This window comes from Thermobia domestica, chromosome 8, assembly GCF_964235325.1.
Source record: "Thermobia domestica chromosome 8, izTheDome1.hap1.1, whole genome shotgun sequence".
NCBI classification, from domain to species: Eukaryota; Metazoa; Arthropoda; class Insecta; order Zygentoma; family Lepismatidae; genus Thermobia; species Thermobia domestica.
Window position 1 is genome coordinate 96,951,815 of NC_137461.1, and position 13,170 is coordinate 96,964,984.

A 13,170-nucleotide genomic window follows, 5' to 3' on the forward strand; every position below is an offset into this window, starting at 1 on the left:
CCCGACACTACATTTCCAGTGATTCGTGGTATTTTATTTCGCTGAAAATGAATATTTAGAGAATATACTAAAACAACCTTGAAAATTTTGCATTTCTAATTACAAGGCTCAAGTGCAAGTAGAATTTGGGACCATTCATATGATAGGAAAAATATTGTATCACTAAGTCTTGCTGTAGCGGTCATCTTAGTTTGATCCAAAGAAATCGGTCTCAAATATTGGTGTCTTTCCAATCTGGAGGAAAACGAATTTTTTTTTAACATGCTCCCCACAGCTACATTCTTTAGGCAAGAGGAAACGAATGGTAAATGGAAGAATTGGTGGAGCATTAGAGGTAAATGGAGCAGGCTTTCGTCAAGAACATTTTGTCCGGCGGGGGTCAAAATGTGAGGGTATTATATATTCAGTAGTGTCATTTCAGGTTTTTCTTATGGGGAGAGGCAAAACTCCGATTAAGTGGAATTTCATGTTTTTTTGATTAGTGTGTTATTATAAAGGGTATTCCAAGAATAGTGACGAATTTAATATGTTTAATAGAATGCCTTTTTCAGCAAGATTGACAAATATTTTTACACTATTATATCGCGTAAGTATTCGGATTTAAGTATGCCAAGTTTGTTTTACACTACAAGTCTTGTGATTGGGTTGGTAGCACTGTTTTTACAAGTAGCCGTGTAGGTGTGGATTTTGGGCTGGTGGAATGATAAAATCAGTCTTTTTAAGACGAGGATGGAAACCCAGTGACAGTAGCTGCATTTGAACGGAATGGATATGGACAGCAAGTGGTTTCAACAAAATGACGCACCTTCCATGTGACGATTATCTCGCTGCGTGAGAAATTCTGGGCGAAGTCCCCTCTTGAAGTGATGACCAGAACTAGCCAGCTAGGTTACCTAACCTTACTCCTTGCTACTACTTCCTGTTTGGGCTTCTAAATATCAAAAGTCTATACAAACTAGCCAAAAACAGTGCGATAATTCAAGGAAAGAAATTAACATATCATCAACTAAATCAATGGGTAAATGTGTGCAAAAGTAATTATAAATTTAAATGAGAGCGCGAAGTCCTGCGCAGCAAGTCGTGAGTGATATATGTCAGATATCTTACATTTCTTAAATCGGAATTATTATTATTATTATTATTATTATTATTTTTTTTGTTATAATGATTTTAAAATATTTACCATTTTGCATATGTACAGTATTTTACTAAGATGTTAGTTCGTCGCTGTTAATAGGACACCCTTACCAGAGATGGCGTAGGTCAATGAAAACTTGACCCACGACCCACTGATCCACCACCCACCGTGACCCACTCTGACTCACAATCCATCATGGTATCTACTAGTGAGATACCAAATTTTTCGCAAAAATTTGGACTCCCACACCCCCTTAGGATATTTATTATATTGAAAGCGACATAATAAGATCCTAGTTGGGATTTTGTCCTAACTATATACCAAAAGTCGTTTTATTTGGCTTTGACATTTGGCCGTGATGATCACGCACACATAAATACATTCTATTTTTTATACCTTGATATAATTTATATATTACATGTGATTCAAAAATATTTTTTTCCGGTAGTCAGCTCCTCAAAAAACGCACGAAGTGTGTCTCGAAAGCCAAGTAGTAAGTTCTATTGCTATTATTACAATTATAAATATCAATATTCAAAAGTGTCTGAAGTTCTTTTTTTTTCTCTTAAATATACTTATCTCAGATAAATAAATAGAAACAAATGAAAAAATGAAGAAAAATAGAGACCTTGAAAGTAAAACGTAGACAAATTCACCAGTGTTGAGATGCTGTCTACAATGCACTGAGCAGAGTGGATCGTTGCGTCATGTTGGGTCAGTGGGTCAGAGTGGGTCACGTCTTATTGACCCACCCCTTACTATTGACTAAAATACATATAACTCAAGGGCAATTGCCCACGCACCCTCTGCAGCTCCAAATGCCACTCCTGCTCCTGGCTGTATTCGGACACTATTTCATAAAAAAATTGCCCTACACAAGAGTGACATATAATAGAAAACAGCAACTTAATTTATTCCATCCCCAGGGGGTGGCAGATGGGCTGGCCAACTTTGGCCCGTCTCCTCGGAAGTGTATCTGAAAGACACACTGAATGGGGAGATTCCAAGAAAAATCACGGACACAATATTGTATACTACAAACTTATGTCATTTGAATCGAACCAAGTATTTTGTGCATTTTAGGTGAACGCTCTATCCCTGAGCCATTTCACCAAATGCGTCGGATTGATGCTAACAGTTCTTATGCCAAAAATAACTTTTCGATATTCATAGTCGTAACACACGGAAGAAAAGCGAAGTAAGCATTACGTACCTTCTCCATGCAAATAAATACTAAAATTAATAAGAAAGAAATCGCTTTTCAAATAAATTTAAAGGCAATCTTTGTTATATAATTCGACTATAATATCTTTTTGCAACATTATTGTAGTTATTACAATAACAACTTATGCATGCATGGTCATAATAATATCATGTATCCTGGAAAGGTGTAATACCAATAATTAGGGAGTGTGGTTAATAAAATTGGAAACAACAGCGCGATGTTGTACAGTAGAGAAACCAATCATAAGATTGAGAAGATGTTAAAAAATTATGTCATGTCTTCTGAACACTTCTTTCAAAAAATGACCCATAATATACTTTCTCTTTTTGGTTTTGCGCTGCTGATTGTTTCCTCCCCGCCCGTTTCTCCCTTCTTTCCCCTACCTTTACACACACACACACATACATACACACACATACGTATTGAGAGACATAATCACAAAACGCATAACACATTGTGAAGTAAGCGTTACGAGTATATCTAATACAATTAAAAACGGAGTTGAATCCCCTAAGGCCAGGATCCCAAACTCCTCTCAGATGCAAAATGACTGGAGGGGGGGGGGGGGAGAGCATATACGTATAAGCGGCATAAAACAAGTGTTTGGAAAGGAATTTTAAATATAGATGAAGTAACAGCTTACGCGAGGTTTTTCTTTTTTTATCTTCTTTATGTTGGTTAGCAGAACAGTACGATACGATACGTTACAATATAGAACAGAAAGCCTCCGGTGATCGTTGGGTAGTTTTATCAGTTGTTTGTCTACATATAGAAGAAGACTGTGGCAGGTCAGTCTTCCGTAGACCCTTGAAGGCGAAAGTTAAACCAAGAATAGCTTTGCGCGAAGGGAAATTCCTTTTGAAAACATTGTATAGAAAAGGTAAGACCTTTTTTTCTCTATGTATCTACCTACAAATAACTGCTTAAATTAGCAATCACACCTTTTGTTTTTCGTGTTCGTTTGTCAATAGATTTCTTTTGTCCGAAGTTCATTCTAGAAGAAAAAGTGCTCTTGTGGTCTATGGTGCATCTTTTAACACGAGGACTTCCTGTTTTCATTTTTAACTGGGAATTTACTTGGTTAATTTGTTTACATTTTGAAAAGAAATTTGGCTGGAAAATACCTCGTGAAATGGAAAACTTTCCCGTATTGTGTGTCTGATGTGTGTACATATATCAAGTAAACACAAATATCTGACTAATCGTTATTTAACCAGATTTTTAAAGTGAAAATGTGAAATCTTTTGGGGTCTATTGTGGTAAAGACTCTAGTAATTTAAATATACATAGAAATCTAAATAGTATATTTTATTTTAAAGTATTATCCTATGAAAACAGATTTTCTAGATGGTTTCTAGTATTATAAAATTGTCCAATTTTTTTTTTTTTTTTTTTTTTTTTTTTTTTTTTTTTTTTTTTTTTTTTTTTTTTAGGTAGAGTTATGCTTTAGTTAAATATTTTGAGATTTACTAGAACGTTCAGTGAGGTTCAATTCTAGTATTTTTTAAGAGTTTAAAGAATTGTTATTTTTTTTAATGTAAACTATATTGATAATTTAACACAAAATTCAAAAATATATAAATATATCGGTGTACCAGGAATCAACCCTCGTTTCATTTGCTTTGTGTGAAAACATGCGTGTTTAACTATACTTAACTATACGATGTTCCTTAGTATTCACTTATACATAGGAGAATCCAGATTCAAATCCTTAAGAATTAAAACAACAATTAAGTGACCGCTTGTCCAGTTATCGACCTGGGCCGGTAAGAGCCGGTACCGCATAGTAGCAGTAAATGAACATGCCAAAAGTTATATCAGCTGCAAAATTTGGAAAGTATGCCTAAAATACATCTATGCCGGTAGTTTCTTTAATTTCCGATCCCATCTAATTTTTTTAAGCATCAAGACCACGTGAAAGTTGGCCTATTCGCATGAAGTTCGAAGTGCAAGTGATATCAGGAATCAGTTCTAATTTTCGCTGTGTCAATGAACAAATGTGCTTACTTCACTTTCCAGCACGGAGGCTGTATGAGTCATGGATCTACAGTTTAACGTGGGATCGAAACATTCGTAACGTGTTCAAATTTCAATGCTCTCCCAATTTGGAATCAAACCCGAGACCACATGCACTAAAAGTGCGCGTTCCAACCACTAGGCTAGAGAGTAGTTCACGTAGTTACAATAAAAAGGAACTGTACGGGAAGTACATGAATCGATGATGAAGAAAGAAGAGATGGTTACCAAATTTTCCTAGACGTCTATCAATCCAAATGTCCGTATGATCGAGATCGAACGAAGTGCCCCGGAAGTCAGCATTCTTCAACTAAACCACTATTTCCGTACATTTATCTTGATTTATCGCAATTTTAAATTCAATAATAGTGCATATCAATTATCACTTAGAAATGGAGTCTGATTGTAAAGAAAGAAAACATGCTGAAGGTTCCCACGAGGTCACTGTACCGAAACATTGCAGGAGTAGGTTTCTTGAAGGACAGATGAATATTTTACAGTAACGAATGACTACAAACAGAAAATTAACTCTACATATGCAGCGTTTTCTAAAGTGCAAACTTCCTGTTTCCGTAGTCTTGTTTCTTGTAGCTGTCGATATATTTTCTCTATTGTGAGACTAATAAGAATACTCGAACGCTCTGGAATATATATATATATTCTAGAGCGTTCGAGTATTATTAGTATACTATAACCTATACTAGTTCTATATATATAGTACTATAACCATGCCATGTTTAGCATTTATGCCGCCATGTCATCCCCTCAGTTTCAATGCCTGTCAGTAAATTTCTGTAATTTTCAGTGCTACAGTATGAAAAAAAAGCTTGATTCGAGAAATTTTGCCGCCCCGGGCCAAGGCTCATGTTGCCCCATGCGAAAATATGGCTCTCAGTATAGCGTAATTTTGTACTCTATGTACTTAACTCGTATATTTTGAAATACCACATGAAGCTTAGACATAAATCAGTTTGTTGGATTTGGATCAGAAACAAAAAATTAACGTAATGTAGTCTTATTTATTGTATTTTAGCCAATATCTTTGTCTAATATAGTTAGGAAGCTGTTGAATCCTACATGATTTTCAAGGTCAATTACTGGTCAGTTAGAGTTTGAATCTTACACATTTCTGACTCTATAATGACTGTTTAAAAATAAAGAATTGTTTATTCACTGAAACAGTGGCGTATGCAAGGGGAATTTCGGGGTTTAAATCACGCTTGAACAAGATACTGGGGGAAGATAAACATTTATTATGCTGTGTATATAAAAAAAAAAAAAATACTTGGTTTGAAACGGCATAAGATTGGGTGCATGAACTTCAGCCTTGATTAAATTCTGCGTACACCACTACATTGAAATATTTTACAAGATACAAAGAGGTATAATGGTTCAATAGAAAGAGTTATGATCTCTGACGCCAAGAATGTTTCTTCCATGGAATCTTTGGCTCCTTGTAAGTCTCTAGCCGCCCCTTGCCCGGAGCTAAGCTAAATAAAATAGTAACTACATGCAACTCTTATACAGGTCCTTGAACAAATATTGTCCGTGCTCCTTCTCACTTTTGATTTTAGTAAAGCATATCCCTCCCGGACAAAATTTTCCGGAAGAAAGCCTAGACGTCAAGGGTCACTTGGTCAATCCCAGCTCAATAAGTTTGCGGTCATATATTATAGTTTCTCGAGGTTCTTCCGTTTTTCCCTCATAATTACTCCATCAAATTATGATATTTCCTCCTTATTGTACCTCGTATAACATATACTTTACTGTACTTTCATGTACTTTACTGCGAATTTTAAATAGAGGCGGTAAATATAAATTTAACATTAAAATCGTTACGAACGTTAATATCAAGGATTTTAAATATTCAAATCATTATAACAACACGGTTATGCTTTACAATATTTTCTCCAACGACCAGCAACAAAAAACACACTTCTTCATTGCAGTTTTTCCTGCTATTCTTACTATATTGTGCAAAGTTGACATAATCTATTCATACACTAAAATATTTCATTTCTGCATATTTCTGTACTTGTTTCTTAATTTTATTTAGATCGATAAGTATTGCTTGACCCATAACTGAAAGACCGATTTTACACTGTAAATTATTTTGAAGAATACCACACACACATATATATATATATATATATATATATATATATATATATATATATATATATATATATATATATATATATATATATATATATATATATATATATATATAACTCACTGATACTATACTCAGCTCACCTGACAAGGAACTATGGCCGACCAGGTGACACACGTTGAACTGAGCAACATGTGGTCAGTGCATTGCTAATTTTCAACATCTTTATTTGTAGCTTTCTACATCGCAGTTGCAACAACTCAATTGAAATATCTCCCCAAATACCTCACGACGCTAGAACATCACCAGAAAATCTGTAGATTACTATTCGCATCAAAAATAGAATAACCTTGCTAAGATTTTTAAAAGATTAAAATCGTAGTAATATTACACGCAAAATTTTACGCATGTCTTTCTTTGAAAACTTTATACTGGTATATATTTTCCTTCAGTTAGCTGCGGTCTTCGCCCCCAGACCCTTGCGTTTATTTTGAGGCCTATGGCCTTCACACCTCGTATTCCAACTTTTGTTCCGTTCTTCGCACGGCAAGAATACGTTAATGATTCCTTGCCAAGAATTTAAACCTTCCACCACCACCCCAAAGAATACGCATTTCCTAGTGAAATGAAAAAAAAAAAAAAACTGTCGGTCCAGGAACTGTGTTCAAAATTTTGTTTCAAATGGTACACTCGTTTACCTAAGACTATGAAATTGACATCAAAGTTACTTTGATATATTGAGAAAGAGAAACAAATTGTCCCCTTTTCTCGTTAAAAGTAGAATTTTCGGAAACGCTGTAGCATATGTCCACTTGTTTTGAATAAGGAGCTATATACCAAGTTCCATATTCCGTAACATGTCTCTAATCTCAAGGGATCTTGAAATATGGCCATCCTATTATAAGAATGGTACACCCTACATTTCTTACCGCCATTTTTCTTCCCTTCTTGAGAAAATAAAAAAAAAAACGGCGAAACACGTCATTACTTATTTTAAATGAGAAATTCATATACCAAGTTTCATATTTCTTCTCTTTGGAGATTCGGAAATACGGATATTTTACCATTAGATAATTTTGACGCCCATCTCCTTACCTCTTTCCCGTCGAATATTTAATAAGTTCTCCCTTCGTAGTACCTTACATCACACATCCTACGTATGCCCTGTCAAAAATTCAAGTTTTTAGGTTAAGTGGTTTGGCCCGAGCGTTGATCAATCAGTCATGTCAGGACTTCTTTTATATAAGTAAGTAGGATGTTGAACCAGTTTTATACATTAACAGCGTTAACAAACTTCGCATCGCTTGATCTTTCTCACTATATCAATTTTCTTGCACATGCTCTAAAGCAAACACTGCTAGCAATGTTTAAAAAAAGAAAAGAAAGGGAGTGATATGTTAGATAATCGCGACGTTTAGATGGGTTGATTCGACCTACAGAATATATTCCAACTGAAATACGCTCGGTACTAAATTTAAGAAAGAACTCACTCTTTTTATATAATGTTGCAACGCAATAGTTGATAACCTTTAAAAAAATGATTGAACTAAATACTTCTGACATCATAAATATTATGCATAGGCTACTCTAATAATATTATGCTATACATAAACTAATAACATTGTACGCTGTTGAAATGATAAACATACTTACTGACATTTCATACCAAACACTGATGTAATATTGTCGTAAAATAATAATAATAATAATAATAATAATAATAATAATAATAATAATAATAATAATAATAATAATAATAATAATAATAATAATAATAATTACTTCAGTGGTAGTGCATAGTAAAATGAAGAATAGTTTACTTTTATGAAAAGAAGATTTAAGAGTCTTCATCGCGGCGAAATTAAAATACCGCTATTTTTACAGTAATTATGTGATATCTTCAAATAGTTAAAAGATGATCGAAATGTGGAACAAGAGCGCCCTAGACAATATTATTTTACATGAGAAACCGTTATCACGACTCACTTATCTGCTTTCGATTTCGAGCCATTTTGAAAATCGACATTTATTTTCGTGTTTCTAAACAGCTGAAAACGGAAAGCCACTAGGTGACTTGTGATAACGATACCTCACGCAAAATAATATTGTCTAGGGCGCTCTTGTTCCATATTTCAATTATCTTTTATCTATTTGAAGATATCACATAATTACTGTAAAATTAGCGGTATTTTAATTTCGCCGGGATTGTGGTGGTATTACGGGAGAAATCGCTAAATCATTTGAAATGAATTTTAGAATGTAATTATATCATCCACCTTCAACTGTTTATTTTTAAGTGTAACTTTGGTTAAAAATTGTGTATCTTAGGGAAGGAGCGGGGGGTGAAAATTTATCCCAAAAATATAGATAGTTAGGATTAGGAATTAGATTTCAGGGCTTTCGGTATCTATGGCCATGTTATCCCGTCACGTATGAGAGATGACGTCCCTCGGCGATCACACTATCCGAGGAAAGGGAAGGAAGGAAGCCGCCTGGGGCCTGTATGTTAGGTACCATCCCGGCATTTGCCTGGTGTGAATGAAGAAAATCCAGGAAAACCTCACTCAATATGGCTGGCCTGAGAAAAGCTCTTGTACACTTCTTCGACCGAGTGTTCCACCGGGAATCGAACCCACGACAGCTCGCACCAAAGACGAGAACGTTAGCGACTACGCTACGCGGGAGAACAAAATATAACTAGTATCTCACGAGCCCCCAAGTTACCAAAATGATACTTCTCGTTAAAAATACGCGAACATGTGTCTCAGAGTTTTCTAAAATTTCCGTTTTAGTGGAGGATTTTTTTTTCATCGCCACGTTGAAAGGAACCTTGCATATTGTTTATGTTCGCATTACAAGAAAACGATTGAACAGTTTGAAATTAGTTTTTGGAGCATGGTTAGTACCTACCTCTAGCTGGATTTTTGTCTGACACTTTGATTGAAGGACATATTTTACGGGTGGCAGGGAAGATCAAAATGTATGCCAAGTTAGAGTATACGGTATTTATAGGGTTTTATCATTATATTTTCATTTAAATGTGTATCCTAATAGGGAAAAAGAGTTCAAATATTTTCCATAAAACTATATTCCCCGTGGGGGAAAAACGGGAGTTTCTGCTTTTTCTTATAAATATTACATATTTTACCTAAGCTAAAGGGTCCCAAGCAATGTGGAAGTAAAGCTCCACGTTTTCTTGTCCTCAGCCGCCCGTCCCCATCAGAGTTCGAATAGAGATCGTTCGGTTAGCAAGTAGACGCGTTATTGATTCTGTTTCCTTAGATTCATATACTTTACCTAGGGTCCTTGATATTTCCTGAAAATTTATAGTCAACTTCCCGTCCTGTGCATAAGTATAATATATGAATCGTAGTAGCCTCCATGTACAGCACATAGGATCGATTTCTGATACTGGTATAATGGGATTTTGCATGACGTAGATCTTGATCTTTCGAATTCCAGTATTAAATAGTAAGTCATGGGGGTTAGATTTACACAACTACGGTTTAAAAAACTATAAGATGCTCAATGTACAGTAGAGCCTGTCTATTCCACCTGTGTCCTCGGAAACTATGCGAACTATAATTCGGCCCCACCCCTGCCACCCTCTGACGGAGAAAATTCTCCCTTTGCTTAAGGAAAAGAAGTGAATGTCCTCCGCTGTGTTGCCAATTTGTCATTCAATCGTTTGGTCTAGACGAGTGAAGATCGTAGGCTACTTAGAGGGGCTAATAAGACAGAGCACAGAGAAGTCCGTGAAATAATTCATTGTGGCAACGCTTCCGCATCTAACAATTGAAAGATATCGGCCGCAACAACTTGTCCCTCCTCTTTCGAGGGAAGTACGGGAAATCACATATCGACAGCAGCACCAGAAGGGGCACAGTTGAAACAGAAAGGCTCTACTTCTATTAATTTCTCTTATTGGGGAGCACGTTGGCTCAGTGTTAGAGTGCTTACCTCTGGTGAGTGAGGTCCGTAGATCGATTCCCAGCCAAGTAAGTTTATGGTGGACAACATCATATTCGTGGGTTTTCTCGGGATACTCCCACTGTCTCATTCCACCAATTCTTCCATCATCATTCACTTGTTTTACTCATCGTCTCCTTTAGCTTAAAGGGCATAATCGTGGGACGTTAAACTGAAAGATTTCATTTCTCTTATTGTATTGTTATATAATTCCGTTTTCAACACCGAAACTATATGAATCAAAATCTACAGTTCAACGTGACATCTCAATACAATTATGAAGTAAGTCCAGGTTGATTATGTGAGCAAAACTCAAAATCCCTTGTTTTAAATAAATAATATTTCTCAAATTTTTGAATTAATAACTACTAGTACTAGTAATAACTGTAATTCCCTGGAACTCTAATCCTTATTCGAGAGTCCAAGATATTTAAGGGCATATCTCGAGTATAAGTATCTCGACAAAATGAATTTAATCATATTACTTTTTTTTTTTAATGAGGTTATTTCTATTATGCAACTATACTGAATAGTGAATTTATATACCGTATTTGGGTTGTGGCTGGCCAGACGAGATGAGTGGTGATACACGATTGACACCTACTATCGTCTTCGCTCAATGAGAATAAATGTTTTTACTACTTCTAGTTGTATCTAAATAAGATGAAACTTATTTTTGCTATGCTGAATCGATTCCAGAAAATCTCCGGCCAAGTAAGTTTGTGATGGGCAACATAGTGTTCGTGGGTTTTCTCGGGCTACTCCAGTTTCCTTCCACTTTCTCATTCCACCATTTTTTCCATCAACATTTACTTGCCTTAATTATCGTCTCCCTTAGCCCAAAAGGACGTAATCTTGGAACTGAAATATCTCATTTCATATTTCAATTTTTGATTCCACAAAACTGCCTCTTCCTATTTCTAATCTTTTTTGTTCTGAAGTCTATCGGCATAGACGGACGGACACACGGGCGTCTCTGGCGGGGGGACGAGAGGGACGCGTCCTCCCCCAATATTTTGAAGTACAGAATATTCAATATTTTATTCTAATTTAATTTATTTACTAACGACAGAATATCATATAAAAATAATAATTATATTTATTTGGAATATAATATTCAGGCTCTGAAACGATTGTAATTGAGTTTTTGATATACCTTAGGGGGTCCGTGAAGGTAAGCAGAAAGGTAACAAATGGAATCGAAGTTAATAAACGGGTTGGGCTATGTAGTACCATTTAAATAACTTTCTTTGATGTACCCCTAAATTTTACATGCCAGAGACGCCAGTGGATAGACATATCCATTCTATAAGACTTACGACACTTATGCATAGCATAGTTTGAAAGTCTAACAAGGGAGTGACGAAAATTACTTTTTAAAATTGCATATGCTCATTATCATCGAAAACAATTTGAAAATTTACGTAAAGGATCACAAAAGCTCATTGAAGCGGCCTATAATAACTACATTAAAGAAAGAAATTGACATTAATCTTGACAATAAAGAATTTCTGGTCTTTTATACGCCATAAAGGTAGGAAAGAGATAAACAACACTCTCACACATAAGAATGAAGCATTAACTAGCAATAAGAAAATTGCCAATGCATTCAATCAACACTTTCTTTCTACTTATAAATCCCACTCTGCCACATATTACTGTATTCTTCTTAAAGGACACGAAATGAATGCAGTTCTTGGCTAATTTGCATTATATGGTATTTCCGACTTCGTAAGTTGAGAATGCTATAAAAAGGCTCAAACCCCAAAAAGCTTGTGGTCCAAATGTAATCCTACCATATATAATTAAGAGATGCATGCACCTACTTGCTATCACCTAGTCAGGAGCGGATTAAGGTCGGAGCCAATGGAGGCCAGGCTCCAGGGCCCCCAAACTCAGGGAGCCTTCAGATCTTTCTGTTTAATACTAAAATATAGTAATCAACTTATTATATTATAGGCTTCAGACCAGAGCTGTAGTCGAGGGTACACGGCTCTGCTCAATCGTAGTCAATAAAGTGCACCTTCTGCTTCAAAGCGTATAGTACTTTCTACATTTGTTACGTTTATTTATTTAATTGGGCCATGACTCCAATGATAGCCCGGCGTCGGGATGTGGCGGCTCCATCGCCTACTTCTTTGGAACTGCAGTCAGTATAGTCCTCCAGGTTGGGGGTTGTGCCGGGTCGATCAACCAGCGTTCAAAACCTGGAATCGACCACAGTAAAAAGATAAACCTAGGATGTGGACTGTTCTTTTTGGATGCCAACCTTGCTATGGCCTGTTTATGATAAATGGATTTGTGGTTTTAAGACGCAGGACCCGGAGCCATGGGACGGAGGAGGGAAGCGCATGGAATGGTACCGTGAATGGTTGGTGGGAGTCTTTGGAAGTGGTGACTTAAGAAAAAAGTGTCATAAAGAAGGTGGCATGAAATACTTTTAGACTATAAAACAGTATTGTATCCTTTATATTTTAATTGAATTAATACATTCATTTTCATTTTAAAAAATATATCTTGTAGACCACTATGTCTTTTATGATAATCATAGATGATCACAAAACAACGTATACCCTCTGAAAATCTTAGGACTACAGCACTGTTTCAGACCCATGCTATTTATTCTCCGCTTGCTTCGCTCGCGGTATCGCTAGAATTAAGTCTTCTTCCACCAGTGTCTTCGCGATACTTATTTTGTAAGGAAGTGAG

General features: G+C 35.8%; 1 protein-coding gene across 1 annotated transcript in view; it reads left to right on the forward strand.

Annotated features, from left to right (window-relative positions):
- The first annotated feature begins 2,908 nt into the window (after positions 1-2,908).
- The window catches only part of LOC145693097 (alpha-tocopherol transfer protein-like), a 69,385-nt gene continuing 59,123 nt past the window's right edge, over positions 2,909-13,170 (forward strand). The window contains exon 1 of the mRNA XM_081768790.1: positions 2,909-3,243. The gene's annotated coding sequence lies outside the window, so the exon portion shown is untranslated. The remainder of the gene's footprint in view (positions 3,244-13,170) is intronic.